Genomic DNA, 19,897 nt, shown 5'->3' with positions numbered 1-19,897 from the left:
AAGCCTCTCCTCAGTGTAAGACACATGAAAGCCCGCATGGAGTTTGCTAAAAAACACCTGAAGGACTCCAAGATGGTGAGAAATAAGATTCTCTGGTCTGATGAGACCAAAATAGAACTTTTTGGCCTTAATTCTAAGCGGTATGTGTGGAGAAAACCAGGCACTGCTCATCACCTGTCCAATACAGTCCCAACAGTGAAGCATGGTGGTGGCAGCATCATGCTGTGGGGGTGTTTTTCAGCTGCAGGGACAGGACGACTGGTTGCAATCGAGGGAAAGATGAATGCGGCCAAGTACAGGGATATCCTGGACAAAAACCTTCTCCAGAGTGCTCTGGACCTCAGACTGGGCCGAAGGTTTACCTTCCAACAAGACAATGACCCTAAGCACACAGCTAAAATAACGAAGGAGTGGCTTCACAACAACTCCGTGACTGTTCTTGAATGGCCCAGCCAGAGCCCTGACTTAAACCCAATTGAGCATCTCTGGAGAGACCTAAAAATGGCTGTCCACCAACGTTTACCATCCAACCTGACAGAACTTGAGAGGATCTGCAAGGAGGAATGGCAGAGGATCCCCAAATCCAGGTGTGAAAGACTTGTTGCATCTTTCCCAAAAAGACTCCTGGCTGTATTAGATCAAAAGGGGGCTTCTACTAAATACTGAGCAAAGGGTCTGAATACTTAAGACCATGTGATATTTCAGTTTTTCTTTTTTAATAAATCTGCAACAATGTCAACAATTCTGTGTTTTTCTGTCAGTATGGGGTGCTATGTGTACATTCATGAGGAAGAAGAATGGACTTAAATGATTTTAGCAAATGGCTGCAATATAACAAAGAGTGAAAAATTTAAGGGGGTCTGAATACTTTCCGTACCCACTGTATATACAGTATATAGTTACCTATTTTCAGCCAGCTCTGGGGTCAGCAGCAAAGGTATAGAGAGAGCGGGAGCCATGACATCACCTGTAGACTCCCATGGTGCAGCCATTATCCGCAGTTCCTCCTCTCCCCTGCAGCTTCTGCTGGCTGACATATGGAAGCAGAATTACGAGACCAGACCAAAGTGGGCTGAAAGTAGGTAACTATACACATTTGTTTTACCCAGGAAAAATAAGATAGGCCTTTTTTTTGGGGGGGGGGGGGGGGGGGGCGGCATTTTTAAGACTATTTAGGCTTAACTAGAATTCTACTTTAATATCCTCTCAGTCACATTACTCAGGTCCTCCTCTATCCCTATTGATGTAATCATGTGATTTAAAAACCAAAAAAAGCTATAATACCCCATATGTAAATATACAACAAATAAAGATCATTATCAGTTTGGTTTTCAATTGTCTTTAAATATTTTATGTTATTTTTCACGTTATTAATAAGTTAGTGAGAAGTACTATTTATGGTGACATCATACTTCCATATAGCGGAATATATGGCTCTATACAATATATAGGTAATATTCCTGTATTGATAATATATAATACACACGATATATGTATGTATCAGCATCTGTTGGAGATAAAAATCATCACAGAGTAAAAAAGACGGACGGGGACGGGGGGGTTACTGGGTGTAAATATAAAATAATATCTTTTTTTTTTTACTTTAAACATTAGTACACGATAACCAAATCCGCTTACAGATAAAATAATATCTTATTACCTCCTCTGCAGCAACTTCCAGCAACGTCTCCTCTCTACTTCCTCCTGACTCACCTCTGACCCGGAACTTCCTTTAAAGACCCTTATATCACTTCCTGGTCATATGTTACCTCACTTCCTGTCTGCATATCACTACCTGGTCATAAGTTACCTCACTTCTTGTCTATATATTACCTCTTAGTTGGGAACTATCTGTAAGCGGATTTGGTTACCGTGTACTAATGTTTATTAGGGATGGGACATTGTAACCAATTGATCGTAAGTATAATGTAGATTTAGATATCACATTTCTTTAGTTATACGCTACCTCACTTCAGTGGCGGCTGGTGCTCAAATTTTTTTTTGGGGGGGGGGGGGGGCGCAAATAGAAAAATGTAATAGGCATTGCTTTGCGGCAAAAAACGCTGTAAAAAATTGCGTGACTTTGAGGTCACAAAAGTGTGAAAGGGGCCTTCAGTAATCAAGGCATAGTGTGCCCCCTTCAATACAGAGTGACCATCGTGCCCCCTTCAATGCAGAGTGACCATCGTGCCCCCTTCAATGCAGAGTGACCATCGTGCCCCCTTCAATGCAGAGTGACCAGCGTGCCCCCTTTCAATGCAGAGTGACCAGCGTGCCCCCTACCAATGCAGAGTGACCAGCGTGCCCTCTTTCAATGCAGAGTGACCAGCGTGCCGTGCCCCCTTTCAATGCAGAGTGACCAGAATGCCCCCTTTCAATGCAGAGTGACCAGCGTACCCCACTTTCAATGCAGAGTGACCAGCGTGCCCCCTTCCAATGCAGAGTGACCAGCGTGCCCTCTTTCAATGCAGAGTGACCAGCGTGCCGTGCCCCCTTTCAATGCAGAGTGTCCAGCGTGCCCCCTTTCAATGCAGAGTGACCAGAATGCCCCCTTTCAATGCAGAGTGACCAGAATGCCCCCTTTCAATGCAGAGTGACCAGCGTACCCCACTTTCAATGCAGAGTGACCAGCGTGCCCCCTTTCAATGCAGAGTTTCCAGCGTGTGGTGTCCCCTTCAATGCAGAGAGATCATCGTGACCCCTTTCAATGCAGAGTGACCAGCGTGCCGTGCCCCCTTTCAATACAGAGTGACCAGCGTGCCGTGCCTCCTTCAATGCAGAGAGACCAGTGCACTTAACTGCAGCGGCGGCTTCTCCTCAGTCCCCCGCGTCTCCTCGAGTCCTCCCGCCGCCTCCTCCGCCAATGGCATGGGTTCGCCTTTCGGCCAATCTTGGACCCGCTTCCTCATTGGCCAGGAGGAGGAATCCGTGTGACAATAGCGAATTTTCATTTAATATTGTCACACAAATGGATGGGCTAGGGCATACTGCTCTGCGCCCCGGGTCCACCCTTTTCTGAAGCCTATTAGAGCCTCTGGCTCTAATCAGGTGATTCAGAAAAAAAATCCCCATTGAACTCCATGCGTCCGGCGCCCCGCATGTAGATAAGAGGGCTGGACGCATGGATAGAGCGGCGGCGCCCCCAACGCACCAGCCGCCACTGCCTCACTTTCTGTCTCTATATCACTTCCTGGTCATATGTTACCTCACTTCCTCTCTGTATATCACTTCCTGGTCATATATTACTTCACTTCTTGTCTGTATATCACTTCCTGGTCATATGTTACCTCACTTAATGTCTGTATATCATGTCCTGTTCATATTCCACTTCACCTCCTGTCTTTAAGTCACTTCCTGTCTATATGTCACTTCCTGTCTGCAATGACATCCCTTCCGGTGTTCCATGAGAAAACCATACCCTCGTCACTTCCGGTGCACCTACGAAGGGTATGGATTTATCACAGTAGTGTGTTTAACGTTACATTAAAACAGCTCCTCTGCAATATGGGTCATCTCCGCTCCTATCCCTGTCATTTCCCTGATCTCGGCTAATAAATATAAAAGCGGATCACGGAGCCAACATCTCCGTCATTTAGATTTCATACACCCGCCACCGCTTTTATATTTAGTAGCCGACATCAGGGAAGTGACAGGGATAGGAGCGGAGATGACTCATGTTACAGCCAAACTGTTTTAATGTAACCGCCGCAAGTATAACATTACACACACTACCGTGATAATTTCATACCCTCTGAGCATGCGTACTTGTCAACTTCTCAGCTGTTCAATGATGTATCCGGGGCTCTGAGCATGCGCACTGCTTCGCTGCTCAGATGTTTCTGACAGGAAGTGACATGGGTATGGTTTTTTTAACGTTACATTCCTCCCTAGCTGTGGTATCACTTCCTGGTCATATGTTACCTCACTTCCTGTCTGTATATCACTTCCTGTCTGTATGTCACCTCCTGTCTCTGTCACTTCCTGTCTGCAGTGACATCCCTTCCTCCCTAGCCGTGGCACCACTTCCGGTGTCTGTACAATCACACTCCTCCTTTCTCAGTGTCCTACTCGGTATAATTGGAAAAAAATGTCCAACTTCTAAGTAATGTGATCAAAGGGGGATTCCTGTCTATTTTTAGCATATGATTATTATAAGATAACACTTAACTGGTTAAAAATAAGAATTAGAGATGAACTCCGGCGTGTTAGAGTTCGCACGTGCCCCATCCCGCCAGGAAGTCGACACTGCATTGCCCTAATCACAGACAGTGAGACATTTCCCTATCTGTGCAGCTGCGGATCGGGAATTGTCTCACTGCCTGTGATTAGAGGAGTCCAGTGTTGGCTTCCTGGCGGGATCGGGGCACGTGCGAACTCGAGCATGCCCAAACTCATCCCTGATAAGAATCATCACATCCTGTAACCATCTTAAAAAATTGCTGGTAAACGCACAGAAAAATTAAGTTTTGTTGTGTTTTTCCTTTAGGCCTCTTTCACACTTGTGCAACTTGGGACTGCACAGTCATACTCCATGATTTTCAATGAGTGCTGTTCATATCTGTGCATCTTTAAGTCGCAGACTAGTGACTCCAAAGTAGTCCCTGACTACACAGGCATTGCTTCAAGTCCAGTCAAAGTCGCAGTAAAAAAAAGAATTGCACGACTTTTAGGGGCCTTTTTTAAATATTTGCATTGTGTATTGATGTGTCTAAAATAATGAAGGAGAATTCTGTGAGTAGAAGGAATCACACTCTATTATACCACACCCGGTATTCACTGTAACTTACACAGCCCAACTTTTGTACCGCACCCTGTATTCACTGTAACTTACACAGCCCAACTTTTGTACCGCACCCGGAATTCACTGTAACTTACACAGCCCAACTTTTGTACCGCACCCAGTATTCACTGTAACTTACACAGCCCAACTTTTGTACCGCACCCGGTATTCACTAACTTACACAGCCTAACTTTTGTACCGCACCCGGTATTCACTGTAACTTACACAGCCCAACTTTTGTACCGCACCCGGAATTCACTGTAACTTACACAGCCCAACTTTTGTACCGCACCCGGTATTCATTAACTTACACAGCCCAACTTTTGTACCGCACCCTGTATTCACTGTAACTTACACAGCCCAACTTTTGTACCGCACCCGGAATTCACTGTAACTTACACAGCCCAACTTTTGTACCGCACCCAGTATTCACTGTAACTTACACAGCCCAACTTTTGTACCGCACCCGGTATTCACTAACTTACACAGCCTAACTTTTGTACCGCACCCGGTATTCACTGTAACTTACACAGCCTAACTTTTGTACCGCACCCGGTATTCACTGTAACTTACACAGCCCAACTTTTGTACCGCACCCGGAATTCACTGTAACTTACACAGCCCAACCTTTGTACCGCACCCGGTATTCACTAACTTACACAGCCCAACTTTTGTACCGCACTCTGTATTCACTGTAACTTACACAGCCCAACTTTTGTACCGCACCCGGAATTCACTGTAACTTACACAGCCCAACTTTTGTACCGCACCCAGTATTCACTGTAACTTACACAGCCCAACTTTTGTACCGCACCCGGTATTCACTAACTTACACAGCCTAACTTTTGTACCGCACCCGGTATTCACTGTAACTTACACAGCCAAACTTTTGTACCACACCGGTATTTACTGTAACTTACACAGCCCAACTTTTGGTCCCAGGAGCACCACAGATTCTCTCCTCTCTTTTACTAAAATTCTTAAGTGGGACAAGAGCGAGGGGTAATACTGTAGAGCAGGTCTCACCTCCAGATGGCGCTGCTCCGCTCCAGGAGGCGGTGGCGGCCGAGGGTCCTGGCACAGCCAGGGTACTGGAAGTAATATCTACATGCCAGGCGACGCTGACAACAAAAATTGAAGAGGTAAAGATGGATATCTCTTTATTAAGGCAAGATATGCAGAAGTTAAGGGACAGGGTCATTGAGACTGACTGTAGGATTAGTGAAGACTCCCTCCCCCCCTTGCAAAACTCCTCAGACAGGCTGCAGCAACAAGTGAATCTTATTCTCCAGAAGCAAGATGATATGGAGAATAGGCTGCGCCGCTGTACCTTGCGGTTCATTGGACTCCCAGAGGGCTCTGAGGGTGCAGACCCTTCTTCATATCTAGAGCAACTGCTCATACAGGCATATGGCAGAGATTCTCTTTGCCCCACATTTGTGGTGGAACGGGCGCATCTCCTTTCGGGGCACCCCCCACCACAGGGTGCTCCCCCTCGCACAATTTCTGAATTACAGTGTCACGATCCGGGGTCAGGCTCGAAGACCAGTAGCTATAGCAGTCGCAGGTCACACAGGAACCAGCAGGATAGGAACACTGACAGGTCACCCAGGCAGATGACGCAGGCTCACCTGAGGTGCGGAGTCTAAGTACTAACCGGTCTTCACCAGCGCTCCTGAAGGTGGAGATGGATTTTGCTGCGTGTTAGCACCAGGTCGCGGTCCTCAAGATCGCCCCACCAGGAAGTGAGCAAGTCAGAGTCCAGTAGCAGATAGGGATTAAGCTGAAGCGTAGTCAAGGAGTAGCCAAAGGTCGGTAACCAGTAGTTGCAGGTTGGGATCAAACAGAAGAGTAGTCGAGGAACAAGCCAAGTGTCGATAACGGATGGTAGCAAAGATACAGACGGCAGCAGGAGAGACAAGCGAGATATCGGCTGTTTAAGGCACAATATTCTGGCGACCAGGAAGTGCAAAGACATGGTTTATAACAGGAAGTTCATGGGAGGAGCAAAGGGTTCAAGGTTCAAGGCAATAAAGATTCACAGCAGGATCATTCAAGGATTTGTCCAGGGAGCTGTCCAGCATTCCAGGTAGCTCAGTGAGTAGAGTCATTGCCAGACACCATGGAGGTCCCAGGTTCAAGTCCGGGTCCTGACAGTACTCCCCTCCTCCCAGGACGTCCGCTGGACGTCTTAGGACCAGGTTTAAGAGGAAACCTTTGGTGGAACTCCTTTGTTAATCTAGGGGCATGAACATTTTCTTCTGGCTCCCAGGAATTTTCTTCTGGTCCATATCCTTCCCATTGAACCAGATATTGTAATTTATTCCTAAACATCCTGGAATCAAGAATTCTCTCCACTACAAATTCTTCTTCACCCTGTACTTCAACAGGTGGAGGAGGCGGAAGAATTCTTCCAGGAAAGGGATTTTCCTTAAATGGCTTGAGCAGTGATATGTGAAAAACTGGGTGAATTCTCATACTGTCGGGAAGTTTTAAACGGAAAGTGACTGGGTTGACCTGAGCAGAAATCTGGAAAGGTCCCACAAACTTTTGTCCCAACTTTGCAGATGGAACATGGACCTTCAAATTTTTGGTTGATAACCAAACCTTGTCACCCACTTGAAAGGTAGGAAGTGATCGGCGATGTCTATCAGCAGCCTTCTTGTAACATTCCTGAGCCTCCTTCAAAGTCTCAATTAATTTCTCCTGAATCTCTTGCAACATAGTTAATCTGTTGGCTACAGCAGGAATTGGAGTTGAGATAGGGAGATCAGGAATAAAAACTGGATGATAACCATTGTTTAAGAAAAACGGGCTTTGAGAGGTTGAGCTATGTCTAGAATTGTTGTAAGAAAACTCTGCCGTGGGAAGATAGTCCACCCAGTCATCCTGAAGATAACTAACAAAACATCGAAGGTACTGTTCTAAAGTTTGATTGGTCCTCTCAGTCTGACCATTAGACTGAGGATGAAAAGCAGAAGACAGGTTGATTGCTACTCCTAAAGCTGAGCAAAAGCTTTTCCAAAACTTTGAAGTAAACTGTACTCCTCGATCTGACACAACGTCTTCAGGAATTCCAAGTAGTCTGAAGATTTCTCGAACCATCAACTCAGCAGTTTGTTCCGAAGAGGGTACCCCCTTAACTGGTATAAAGTGAGCCATCTTGGTGAGGCGGTCAACGACCACCAAGATAGTGGTCATTCCTTTTGAGGGGGGTAAATCAACCACAAAGTCCATAGAAATTGACCCCCATGGTCTTGATGGGATAGGGAGTGGTTGGAGCAACCCCAAAGGAGAAGCTCGGGTGTCTTATTGCGTGCACAGGTCAGGCACGAGACTACATACCTTTTAACATCTTTCTTGTACCCAGGCCACCAAAAGGAGCGTGATAAAAGTTCCTCTGTTTTAGAAACTCCAAAATGTCCAGCAAGTTTTGAGTCATGACTCAACCGGAGGACTTCAACCCGAGCAGACTCAGGTACATAGAGGCGATGCGTTTTAATCCAAAAGCCATTCTTGAACTCAAAACTGATGTCCATAGGAGGATTATTGAGGAGTGAGTCATTCTCGTAACCTTCTTTGAGGAGACTCAAGAATGCCTTTGAACTTGTGACACCTAGGAAGTTCTTTTGAGACAGGATTGTGCATTCAGCATTGTTCTCCTGGGAAGGCCCAGACAACATCCGTGATAAGGCATCAGCCTTACCATTTCTTGACCCAGGTCTATATGAGATAATAAAATTAAATCTAGAAAAGAACAGCGACCAACGTGCTTGTCTAGAAGACAATCTTTTGGCCGAACAAATGAATTCTAGATTTCTGTGATCAGTGAGAACAGTCACAGGATGCTTAGTACCTTCCAGCAAATGCCTCCATTCAGAAAAGGCTTCCTTAATTGCCAGTAACTCCTTATTCCCTATGTCATAATTCCTCTCGGCTGAAGACATTAAACGAGAAAAGTAAGCACAAGGATGAAGCTGCATCTTTTCACCGCTTCGTTGTGAAAGGATAGCTCCCACAGCAGAGTCAGAAGCATCCACTTCCACTACAAACGGTAGCTCAGGATTGGGATGTACCAATACTGGTGCAGAAGTGAACAGAGTCTTTAACTTATCAAAAGCAGCCTGAGCATTAGATGACCACACAAAGGGCACCCCTTTCTTTGTCAGCTGTGTAATCGGAGCTATCACCTTAGAGAAATTTCTGATGAATTTCCTGTAGAAATTGGCAAACCCGATGAATCTTTGAATTTCCTTAACGTTTGCAGGGACAGGCCAATCTACTACTGCTCTAATCTTCTCAGGATCCATGCTTACTCCATCTGGTGAAATAATATACCCCAGAAACTGGATCTGGGTTTGTTCAAACTCACATTTCTCCAATTTGATATAAAGTCGATTCTGCCTTAATCTTTCAAGGACAGTGCAAACATGCTTGCGATGCTCCTCTAGGTTATTGGAAAAAATGAGGATGTCATCCAAATAAGCAACTACAAATTGGTCCAACAGATCTCGAAAAACATCGTTGATGAAGTGTTGAAAGGTTGCAGGGGCATTACAAAGACCAAAAGGCATAACCAAGGACTCGAAGTGTCCGTATCTGGTTCTAAAGGCGGTTTTCCATTCATCTCCTTGGCGGATACGAACAAGGTTATAAGCCCCCCGCAAGTCAAGCTTTGTGAAAATCTCGGCAGAACGAAGTCTTTCCAACATTTCAGAGATCAACGGGAGAGGATAACGGTTTTTAATAGTAACTTTATTCATGTGCCTGTAATCAATGCAAGGACGTAAGGTAGAGTCTTTCTTTTCAACAAAGAACAAGGCTGCTCCAGCAGGGGATGTTGAGTGTCTAATAAACCCCTTCTCTAAATTCTCATCAAGCCACTCCCTGAGCACCTTTAATTCAGGTTCTGATAAATTGAATAGGCGGCCGAAAGGTATTTCTGCACCTGGGAGTAGCTCAATGGGGCAATCATATGGGCGATGAGGAGGTAACTGGTCGGCGTTCTTCTTATCACAGACATCCTGAAACTCATGGTATTGTGGAGGCAGTTTGAGATATGACTGTGCTGTAACCACATCCAACTGCGTTTCCTTAATCTGTGGAGAACTAATTGGACAAGGCTCTCTACAGTATTCCTCACAATGGGGGGATGTAAAATTTATAACGCGTGCTTCCCAATTGATTGAGGGATTATGGGTGGAAAACCAAGGGATGCCCAAGATCACAGGAAATTTAGGTGACGTAATCAGCTGAAAACTGATGGTCTCACGATGGTTAGCCTCAAATTGGAGAACCAAAGGGACTGTTTCATGGGTAACAGGTCCTGAAGTTAAGGGTGATCCATCCAATGTCTCCATATCGACTGGGGCTAATTTATTTCTTGTCTGAATCATATTGTTTTTGGCAAAGTCTATGTCCATAAAGTTCCCCCCTGCACCAGAGTCCAGCATAGCAGAGCAAGGAATCTCAATGCCCTCAGAGATAAGTTTAATAGGGAGGACAAAATGAGGTAGTGAAGAATTTACTTTATTTTCTTCCTGGACCAACGGGGAGATGGACTGGCTAATGGAGTTTATTTGTTCAGGCGTGATCACATCAACCGATGCAATTGTTCTTCTAACCTTGTTAGGGCAGTTAATTGCATAATGACCAGAATCTCCACAGTAAAGACATAGGTTCTCAGAACGTCTTCTTTCTTTCTCCTGAATGGAAATGGATCTCTTAATTGCATCTACCTGCATTGGCTCAGGAGTGTTAGAATTAGGAGCAACTTTGAAATCCTGCTGAACAAATGGAGTAGCAGAGAAACGCATGCCACTCTTACTTGCAAACATTCCCAGCCTCTCCTTCCTCCTTTCTGTAAGTCTCTGATCAATTTTGATACATAATTGGATGAAGGCATCAAGATCATCAGGAGTCTCAACTCTAGCGAGCTCATCCTTTACCTGTTCAGAAAGCCCTCGGCGGAACTGACTCTTTTGCGCAGCAGGGTTCCAAGTAGTATCTGCAACCCAACATCTGAATTCTGCTGTGTACTCAGCGACAGAGCGTCTTCCCTGCCTCATACTATGCAGCTTTTCTTTAGCAGTAGCACAGCGGTTGGGATCATCAAAAACCTGATCCATTGCGGTCAAAAAGGTCTGCAGATTATTTAAAATAGCACTGTCCTGCTCAATATATGGGGAGGCCCAAGCTAGAGCTTCTCCAGTCAGAAGTTCGAGAATCAAGGTTACCTTTCTCTTCTCAGAAGGAAATGCAGCAGGGTGTGTTTGAAAATATAAACGACACTGATTTAGGAAACCCCTGTAATGATGGCGGTCTCCATTAAACTTGGATGGTAAAGGCTGAGGCATATGTGTGATAGTATCACCTCGGTCCAGTAGTAGTCTCTGCAGAGCATGAATCTCCTTCTGTTGTCTTTCCAATAGACTTTCTAGTTTATTAACTTTTTCTTGGCAGGTAACACCAAATTCTTGCAGCTCAGCAATTTGTTGCCTAAGAGGAGTCACGATGCTTGCTATAGCGGCCTCCATATTTTGGGCCAGAATATTCTGTCACGATCCGGGGTCAGGCTCGAAGACCAGTAGCTATAGCAGTCGCAGGTCACACAGGAACCAGCAGGATAGGAACACTGACAGGTCACCCAGGCAGATGACGCAGGCTCACCTGAGGTGCGGAGTCTAAGTACTAACCGGTCTTCACCAGCGCTCCTGAAGGTGGAGATGGATTTTGCTGCGTGTTAGCACCAGGTCGCGGTCCTCAAGATCGCCCCACCAGGAAGTGAGCAAGTCAGAGTCCAGTAGCAGATAGGGATTAAGCTGAAGCGTAGTCAAGGAGTAGCCAAAGGTCGGTAACCAGTAGTTGCAGGTTGGGATCAAACAGAAGAGTAGTCGAGGAACAAGCCAAGTGTCGATAACGGATGGTAGCAAAGATACAGACGGCAGCAGGAGAGACAAGCGAGATATCGGCTGTTTAAGGCACAATATTCTGGCGACCAGGAAGTGCAAAGACATGGTTTATAACAGGAAGTTCATGGGAGGAGCAAAGGGTTCAAGGTTCAAGGCAATAAAGATTCACAGCAGGATCATTCAAGGATTTGTCCAGGGAGCTGTCCAGCATTCCAGGTAGCTCAGTGAGTAGAGTCATTGCCAGACACCATGGAGGTCCCAGGTTCAAGTCCGGGTCCTGACATACAGAGACCGGGACGCCATATTACGTTTGGCCAGAGAGAAGGGAAACATCCCGATTGGAAATAGCAAAGTGGCCATCTTTCCAGACTTCTCTGCGGAAGTCCAGAAGCGACGCAAGAGCTTTTTGGAGGCCAAGCGCCGTCTGCGTGTCAAAAATATGAAATACTCGATATTGTACCCAGCCCGCCTCAGAGTAGAGGGAGAGGACCGCACTCATTTTTTTGAAGACCCTAACTCCGTCATCTCTTGGTTAGAACACCTGGAAGCCAGAGCTTAATCAACAATGCCTGCCACTTTCACCCTCTTCATCAGTATCCTGCCTACAGCTCACCTGTGTGTGATAATGGGTGGAGGGGAATTGTAGATCCTTCTGAACAGCAGACATTGACATTCCTACTCCCCTCCCCTGAAGTGTCCCTTGGGCCTCATTCCAGCATGCTGCACCGGCGGAGCACACCTGCTCCATGGATGGGACTACTTTCCTTCCCCACATGGCTTCTTGCCTGTCCATAGGCTATGCTGCCCAGCGTTCTACTTTTTTTTCGCCCCTTACACCCACTTTGGTGGGTTTCTGTTCCCTGTTCCTTTGTTGCCTTCTGCGACCCCTGTTAGTTCTTAACCCCATGGTTGCCACACACCTTTCAACTGTGTCCCCCCACGCTCTATGCACTATTGGTGGGTCGGGTAGGGGGCCCCTTCTCCTTGCAATCCTTCCCCTATGGTCGCACAGGGGCCTGTTTTGTTCAGGGTGCTTTTTGGGGACTACGCCCGCGCAAGTTGGGGTTGGTGCAGGGCAGGGTGGGGGGTTTGGGGTTTCAGAAATGTATACATGTTTTTTTTTGGTGTGATCACCGTTCTATTTTTATACTTTATGCTTTTGACTCAGAGAACACTTTTGGTTATGTATGCTGTATGCTGCTGCTATTGGAACAGTACTGTGCAAATGTTATTTTTATGAGACTAGTGACTGAGATCCTGGGAGTTCCCGCTCCACACTATTTAATACCCTTGGCATGGCCACTCTTAAACTGTTGACGTGGAATGACCGGGATATGAGAGACAAAATAAAGCGAGCGGCTGTCTTTAACATTTTACGACACATACGGGCGGACATTTCGATAGAAACACACTTAGAAGGCCGTATGCAGCTATCCCTCAAGCGGCCCTGGGTTGGCTGGGTGTTTCACTCAGAGTACAGCTCGCATTCTAGGGGTGTAGCAATCCTGGTGGCCAAAACGGTTCACTTTCAACTCCTGGGTTCTCAAGTCGACCCTCAAGGCAGATATGTGTTCCTCAAAACCTCTATCTATGGGGAATTGCTGCTCATTATGGCTTTTTATGTACCTCCACCTTTTTCCAGTGCAATTACCTTGGATGGGCTAGCCTTCATGGCACAACACCCGGTGGCACAAGCGATCTGGTGTGGGGACTTTAACAATGTGTTAGACCCTGCTCTTGATAGATCCCTTAATACCTCCCAGGCACTGCCGTTGTCGTCCCACACCAGGTTCTCCCGAATGTTGGAGAGCTTCGGTCTGGCCGACTCCTGGCGTACTAAATTTCCTACCCAGAGAGCATACTCTCGCTTTTCAGCAGCACACCATTCTATGTCCCGCATAGACATGGTTTTGTCTCGCCTTGATGACGGATAAGGACGATAATGAGAATGGATGGTCGCAATTTTTTGCTGATAATGACAACACGGCCTCCCCGGCAGCGGTGTGGGAGGCATTTAAATTGTTTGCTAGAACTACCCTGATTACTCGTGTGAAGGCCATTAAGGCGGGGGCTGCTGAGGCGTACTCCAGGGCAATGGCCAATCTGACCACAGCTGAACATGCCTACATGGCTGACCCGAACCCAGCAAACAAATCGCAGTACAAATTAACTTCTAGTGTAGTGACCCAACTAGACTATGAGAAGGCGAAAACGAAATTGTTTTTCCAGAAACAAAAACTTTTTGCTCACGGGGAACGGGCTGGGAAACTACTTGTATATTTAGTCCACTGCGAAGACAGGCCACCGGTAGTGATCACCCTCAGGGACGAGTTGGGTAATGTGATAACGGACCCCGGGGAGGTGACAGAACATTTTCGCTCATTCTTTACTACACTTCACACTTCTAGGGCCCCTGCGGACTGCACTGACATGCATGACTTTCTACGGAACGTTGATTTTCCTACTTTGACGCCTGAACAGGTAGCAATCCTTGAGGCACCCCTTTCTGAGGATGAAATTGCGGAAGCCGTGTCCAAGTTCCCTAGATTTAAATCCCCAGGCATTGATGGCCTTCCAGTTGAGTTTTATGCCCAATATTCGGAACTTCTACTCCCCAAATTACTTTCACTGTTCCAATCCCTATTTGAGGACTCTACTCTGCCCCCCTTCCATGAGAGAGGCCTTGATAGTGCTAATCCCCAAACCAGGCAAGGACCCGCATCTCCCAGAGTCAAATCGCCCCATCTCGCTACTGCAAGTTGATGTTAAAATCCTTGCTAAAATTTTATCCCTTCGCCTCAACCAGGTGATCCTTTCACTCGTCCATCCGGATCAGGCCGGGTTTATGCCTGGAAGGAACACCTCGTTCAACCTCCTCCGGTTGTATATGAACTTCCAGGCGGAACATGAGGGAGTTGACAGCAGAGTAGTGGTTGCCTTGGACACGGCTAAAGCTTTTGAATCCTGTGGGCATGCCTCGAGCACTACGGGTTTGGGCCAAATTTCATAAAGTGGGTTAAGATATTGTATAATGCCCCAGTGGCGAAGGTCTTGGCTAACAGCTGGCAGTCAATGGAGTTCCCCCTTTCCAGAGGTACCCGTCAGGGGTGCCCCCTGTCACCCTTGCTCAATGCCCTGGCTGCGGAGCCTCTGGCAATCGCCATCAGAGCCCACCCTGGGATGCGTGGTCTACGTAGGGGGTCGCTCACGGAGAAAATTAGTATGTACGCTGCTTATGACACTTTACTTTATCTGGAAGACTCTGACCGGTTCTCACTCACAGCCTTCTCTCTGATCGAGCGCTATGGTCAGTTTTCAGGTCTCCAGATAAACTGGGACAAATCGCAGATCCTCCCACTAGATGAGAGCCCGGCGGCAGTCACCCCTGCTTAATCCAGCCTTGCAATGTGTATCTCGCTTTAAATATTTGGGGATTCAGGTGACGGCAAACTCGCAGGAGAATATTCAGGATAATATTAAGCCTCTGCTTAAGGCCAAAATCCAAGTGTGGTCCAGATTGCCTCTGGGGGTGATGGGAAGGGTAAATTTGATTAAAATGGTCCTCCTTCCTAAAGTCCTGTATGTAGTGTGGCACTCCCATATATACTTACCACTTAAATACTTAAAGCAGATGGAATCTCTCAAAGCTTTTGTATAGGGGACCTAACAGACATAAAATATCCTGGCGCAAACTTAAAAACCCCTTGAACTTAGGAGGTGTAGCCCTCCCGGACTTTAACTTGTATTATTTGGCGTCGCAGTTGTCCCAACTTTTCCACATAGATAAGACAGACAGAGAGCGGTTCCAGGCCCTGTTGAGCCCCAGGTGGGCCCAACTTCTGGGGATCCACTACCAGTTATACTTGGAGGCGTACGGGGTTCGGAGGAGCCCATGTGCTCCCGATCCCTCCTGAAACCCTATAGCCGGATCTGGGAGGTGGTTACGGACAAGCTACAGAGCCCTCCATTCCATGACCTCACCCCCCTGTGGCACAACCGGGCCCTACAGGAGTTCCTTTCCATCCCTGACTCTTGTGGAGTGGGAGGGGTATTTTTCTGCTACGACACATATCCACAGACACTGGGCTGAAATCGTTTGAAGCCTTGCAGGAGCAATTCTCCCTCCCCGGCCTTATGCAATACAGGTATCTACAGCTTGCACACACATACCGATCTCAGTTCGCGGACGGACCACCCCGACTTGAATCAATCTCGACACTGGAAATTGTTAAATGCACAGAGCCCAAACACCTTATCTCCATATTTTACTCGAAGCTCCACACGCCCTCTTCCACTATGATAGCGTATGCACTTAAATCTCGTTGGGAGCGGGATGTGGGACCTATAGAGGACGAGGAGTGGGAGGATGCTCTTGAAACGTGCCAACGAGTCTCACCGAAACGGTCGGACCGACTGACCCAGACCTTTATACTCCATCAGGCCTATCTCAAAAACCCTTAGATTAGCAAGATACAGACCTGACTCGGCACCTACCTGCCCAATGTGCGGAGGGTTTGGCGGCCACCTTTTTCCATCTGCTCTGGAGTTGCCCTTAATTGCAGGGCCTCTGGCGACAGATTGTCACTTTCCTTCATGATAAAATGGGGTCCCCCTTACAGCTCTCCCCTAAAGAATGCCACCTGGATGTATACCCAGACGCTGACATGGATAAATTCACTACTGCTTTTTTACAAGAATCATTGTTTACTGTTAGAAAACTATCCCCCTTCTTTTAGGCAGTGGCTCAAAGAAATTAATAATATCCTTCCCTTCCATAGACTCCTATATAAAGATAGAGGCTTTAGTTGGGATAGATGGGTACAATGCCCAGACACGAGCCAATAGTGTTCCATGTCTCTACGTCTTATTTACCGGACGGTATTACCGAATGTTCATGTATGTTGTTGCACACTACTTGACTATTTACTTTTTATACTTGTACAGTTCCTGGATGACTTCTCTTGCTTTGCTGATTTCTGCATAATTTTATCTTTGTATTGTGCCAAAACTTTAATAAAACTCTGTTTTAAAAAAAATAAAAAGTATACATCATAAAAACCACCACATCATAGCAAGATACCCCCCAGCATTTCCAAGGGCTTGCTATACCCATCTAGTCGATGGTTGTGTAGAAATACGGTTGGTAGGTCTGGTAGGGCTAACGCGTTTCGCAGAACAGATTTGTACGTATAATGCTTCCTCAGTGACCCTTCACATTAGCCATATTATCATCCACTTCTGGACTGAGCCTATTTCTGACATGTTATTAACAGGTTAAAAATCTGTATTTTTAGCTAGAAAATGACTTAGAACCCCCAAACATTTTATATATATATATATATATTTATTTATTTATTTATTTATTAGGGATAGACCGATTATCGGCAAGGCCGATATCTCGGGGGCCAATTTGCACTTTCCCCCCAATATATCGGTATCGGCCCCGGAACTGGCCGATATTTCTGTGACGTCATTCTGCCTTCTTAGGCCGCCTCCCTCGCCTTGGACAGCCTCGTCTGGAGTCGGGACTAGTCTTGCGGGAGTGCATCACAGCCATACACCCACCCACAGCAGCCCGGTGCCAGCCAGCCATCCACAAGCACTGTACCAGCCAGCCACCCACATCCACAGGCCCTGTACCAGCCACCCACATCCACAGGCCCTGTACCAGCCAGCCACAGGCACTTTACCAGCCAGCCAACCACAGCTCCTGTTCCAGCCACCCACCCACCACAGTGTGCCAGCTAGTCAGCCACCCACCACAGGGTGCCAGACAACCAGCCACCCACAGCCCCTGTGCCAGCCACCCACCTACCGAAGGGTGCCAGCAAACCAGCCGTTAAGCATTAAACAACAATTAACATATTCAGTACAAGATTTGTGTTCAAAATTGTCTTTATTTTTTCAAAACTTTCAACTTGTACAAAATATCGGCCGATATCGATACGTTGTGACCAAAATATTGGTAGGCAACGCTTTAAAACATTTTTAACAGTTACGAGTTTAAAGTTACAATTCGTCAACCGCCATCATTTTCCACTGCACTTAATGACTATGCTGGGGTCAGATGGATGTTTGTAAGTAGTTTTTCTCGTTTTAATCAAGTAATTTATTAACCACTTTAGCCCCGGAGGATTTTCCTGCTTAATGACCAGGCCACTTTTTTTTTTTACTTTTACATTTTTTATTGGAATTTTAATTTAACAATTTCAACAATAACATTTACAATTATTTGTTACTTCTGACTCATTGCTTGGTACATGTAACAACAGTTAGGAAAATTAAGAAAATTATGAAAATTACAGGAGTACAAGGTAACAGTTAAATGAGAAAAGAAAACTTTTTTTTCAACTTGGCACTGCGTGATTTTAACTGACAATTGCGCGGTCATGCAACGCTGTACCCAAACTAAATTTATGTCCAAACAGAGCTTTCTTTTGGTGGTATTTGATCATCTCTGCACTTTTTATTTTTTGTGATATTAATAAAAAAAAAGAGCAAAATTTTTGTGAAAAATTGACATTTTCTACTTTGACAGTTAAAAAAATATCCAATATATTCAATTTTTGTCATTTTTAGGCCAAAATGTATTTAGCTTTGACAAAAAAATTCTCAACGAGCATATTTTTATCCACTTTAAGATCCCCCCCCCCCCCCCCCTTCCTGACCAGGCCATATTTTGCGATTCGGCACTGCGTTACTTTAACGGAAAATTGCGCGGACGTGCGGCACTGTACCCAAATTAAATTTTCGTCCTCCCCCACAAATAGAGCTTTCTTTTGGTGGTATTTGATCACCTGTGCGATTTTTAATTTTTTAAAAAAAAGAGCGACAATTTTGAAAAAAAAAAACTATTTTTCACATTCTGACATATAAAACATCCCCCCCCCCCCCCCCCCCGCCCATAAAATTTACAAATCAAAATTTTTTAACATTTTAGGCCAATTTTTTTTCTGCTACATATTTTTGGTAAAAAAAAAAATAAAAATAAATAAATAAATAAATAAAAAAAAAATCGCAATAAGCGTATTTTGATTGGTTTGCGCAAAAGTTACTAACTACGGGAAAGATTTATGTCATTTTCATTGTTTTTTTTTTTACTAGTAATGGCGGAGATCTGCGATTTTTTGCGGGACTGCGACATTGCGGCGGACAGATCGGACCCCTAACTGACATTTTTGATGGGACCAGTGACATTACTACAGTGCTAAATATATGCACTGTCACTGTAATAATGACACTGGCAGGGAAGGGGTTAACACTGTTGGTGAGCAAGGGATTAAATGTGTGCCACATGCTTACTGACGTATGCTGAATCCTGTGATCTGTCCCTGCCTGTCACAGTAAATATCCGCCTGCTTGATATCGGGGAAAAGAGACGGTGATCGCCGCCTCTCCTCCTCTGGTCCGACTCCGGAGGCGTGGCTTATGGAATGACCATAGAGACCTGTGTTCCTATATAGAAGGATCACAGGCGCTCTGTGATCATTCCAGGGAGAAGAACGGTCAGCTGTGTTTACAACAGCTGAGCGTCCTTTTCTCTCAGCGGGGAGCGATCGCGGGTGTCAGGCGGCAATCGGAGCCGCCTGCACCGTACAGTTACATCAGGTTCGCGCAGGAGCGGCTGCCTTTCGCAGTTAAACTGCAGCGGGCGGACGTTGAGTAGTGAATATCAGATTGGAGGAGTGATATTGGTCTGTAAGAATTTGGTTGAGTAGCAGGCTTAAGGAGAAGTTTAATACAGGCCCTAGACATAGATATAGGCCAGTGTTTTTCAAACTGTGTGCCGCGGCACCCTAGTGTGCCGCACACAATTTGCAGGTTTGTCGTGGTAATACAGTGGTGTCGGAAGGGGGGGGCTGACCCAGGCTATAGCCCCGAGAGGGCCCCCCAAAAGCCCCGGGTCCCGTAGTGCTCCTTTTACATTATTAGCCCCGAGTCCTGGGCGGCAGGCCGATCCTCCACTGGCCTGTACTGCGGCCCGCTGCACTGGTTGCTAGGATCGCCTGCCATCTAGAAACGTCGCAAGGAGAGAGCGAGGAGAGGCACTCAGCATTCAAATAAAAAAGTTCTTCGCCACAAAAATTAAATCTTTCAAGGTGTGCCGCAAAAATCTTTTTGGTGCGGCGCAAGACAAAAAAAAGTTTGAGAAACATGGATATAGGCAGTTGCTGACCATCCCTCATTAAATACTTTTAGCGGTTGT

General features: G+C 46.1%; 1 protein-coding gene across 1 annotated transcript in view; it reads right to left on the bottom strand.

Annotated features, from left to right (window-relative positions):
* Positions 1–19,897, bottom strand: part of LOC309564417 (uncharacterized protein) — a gene marked incomplete at its 5' end in the record, with an annotated part of 61,302 nt that overhangs the window by 36,782 nt on the left and 4,623 nt on the right.

This window comes from Pelophylax lessonae, assembly GCF_965119305.1.
Source record: "Pelophylax lessonae genome assembly, chromosome: 9".
Lineage (NCBI taxonomy): Eukaryota > Metazoa > Chordata > Amphibia > Anura > Ranidae > Pelophylax > Pelophylax lessonae.
Note: the sequence above shows the minus strand (reverse complement) of the source record. Positions and strands in the feature narration are given on the sequence as shown.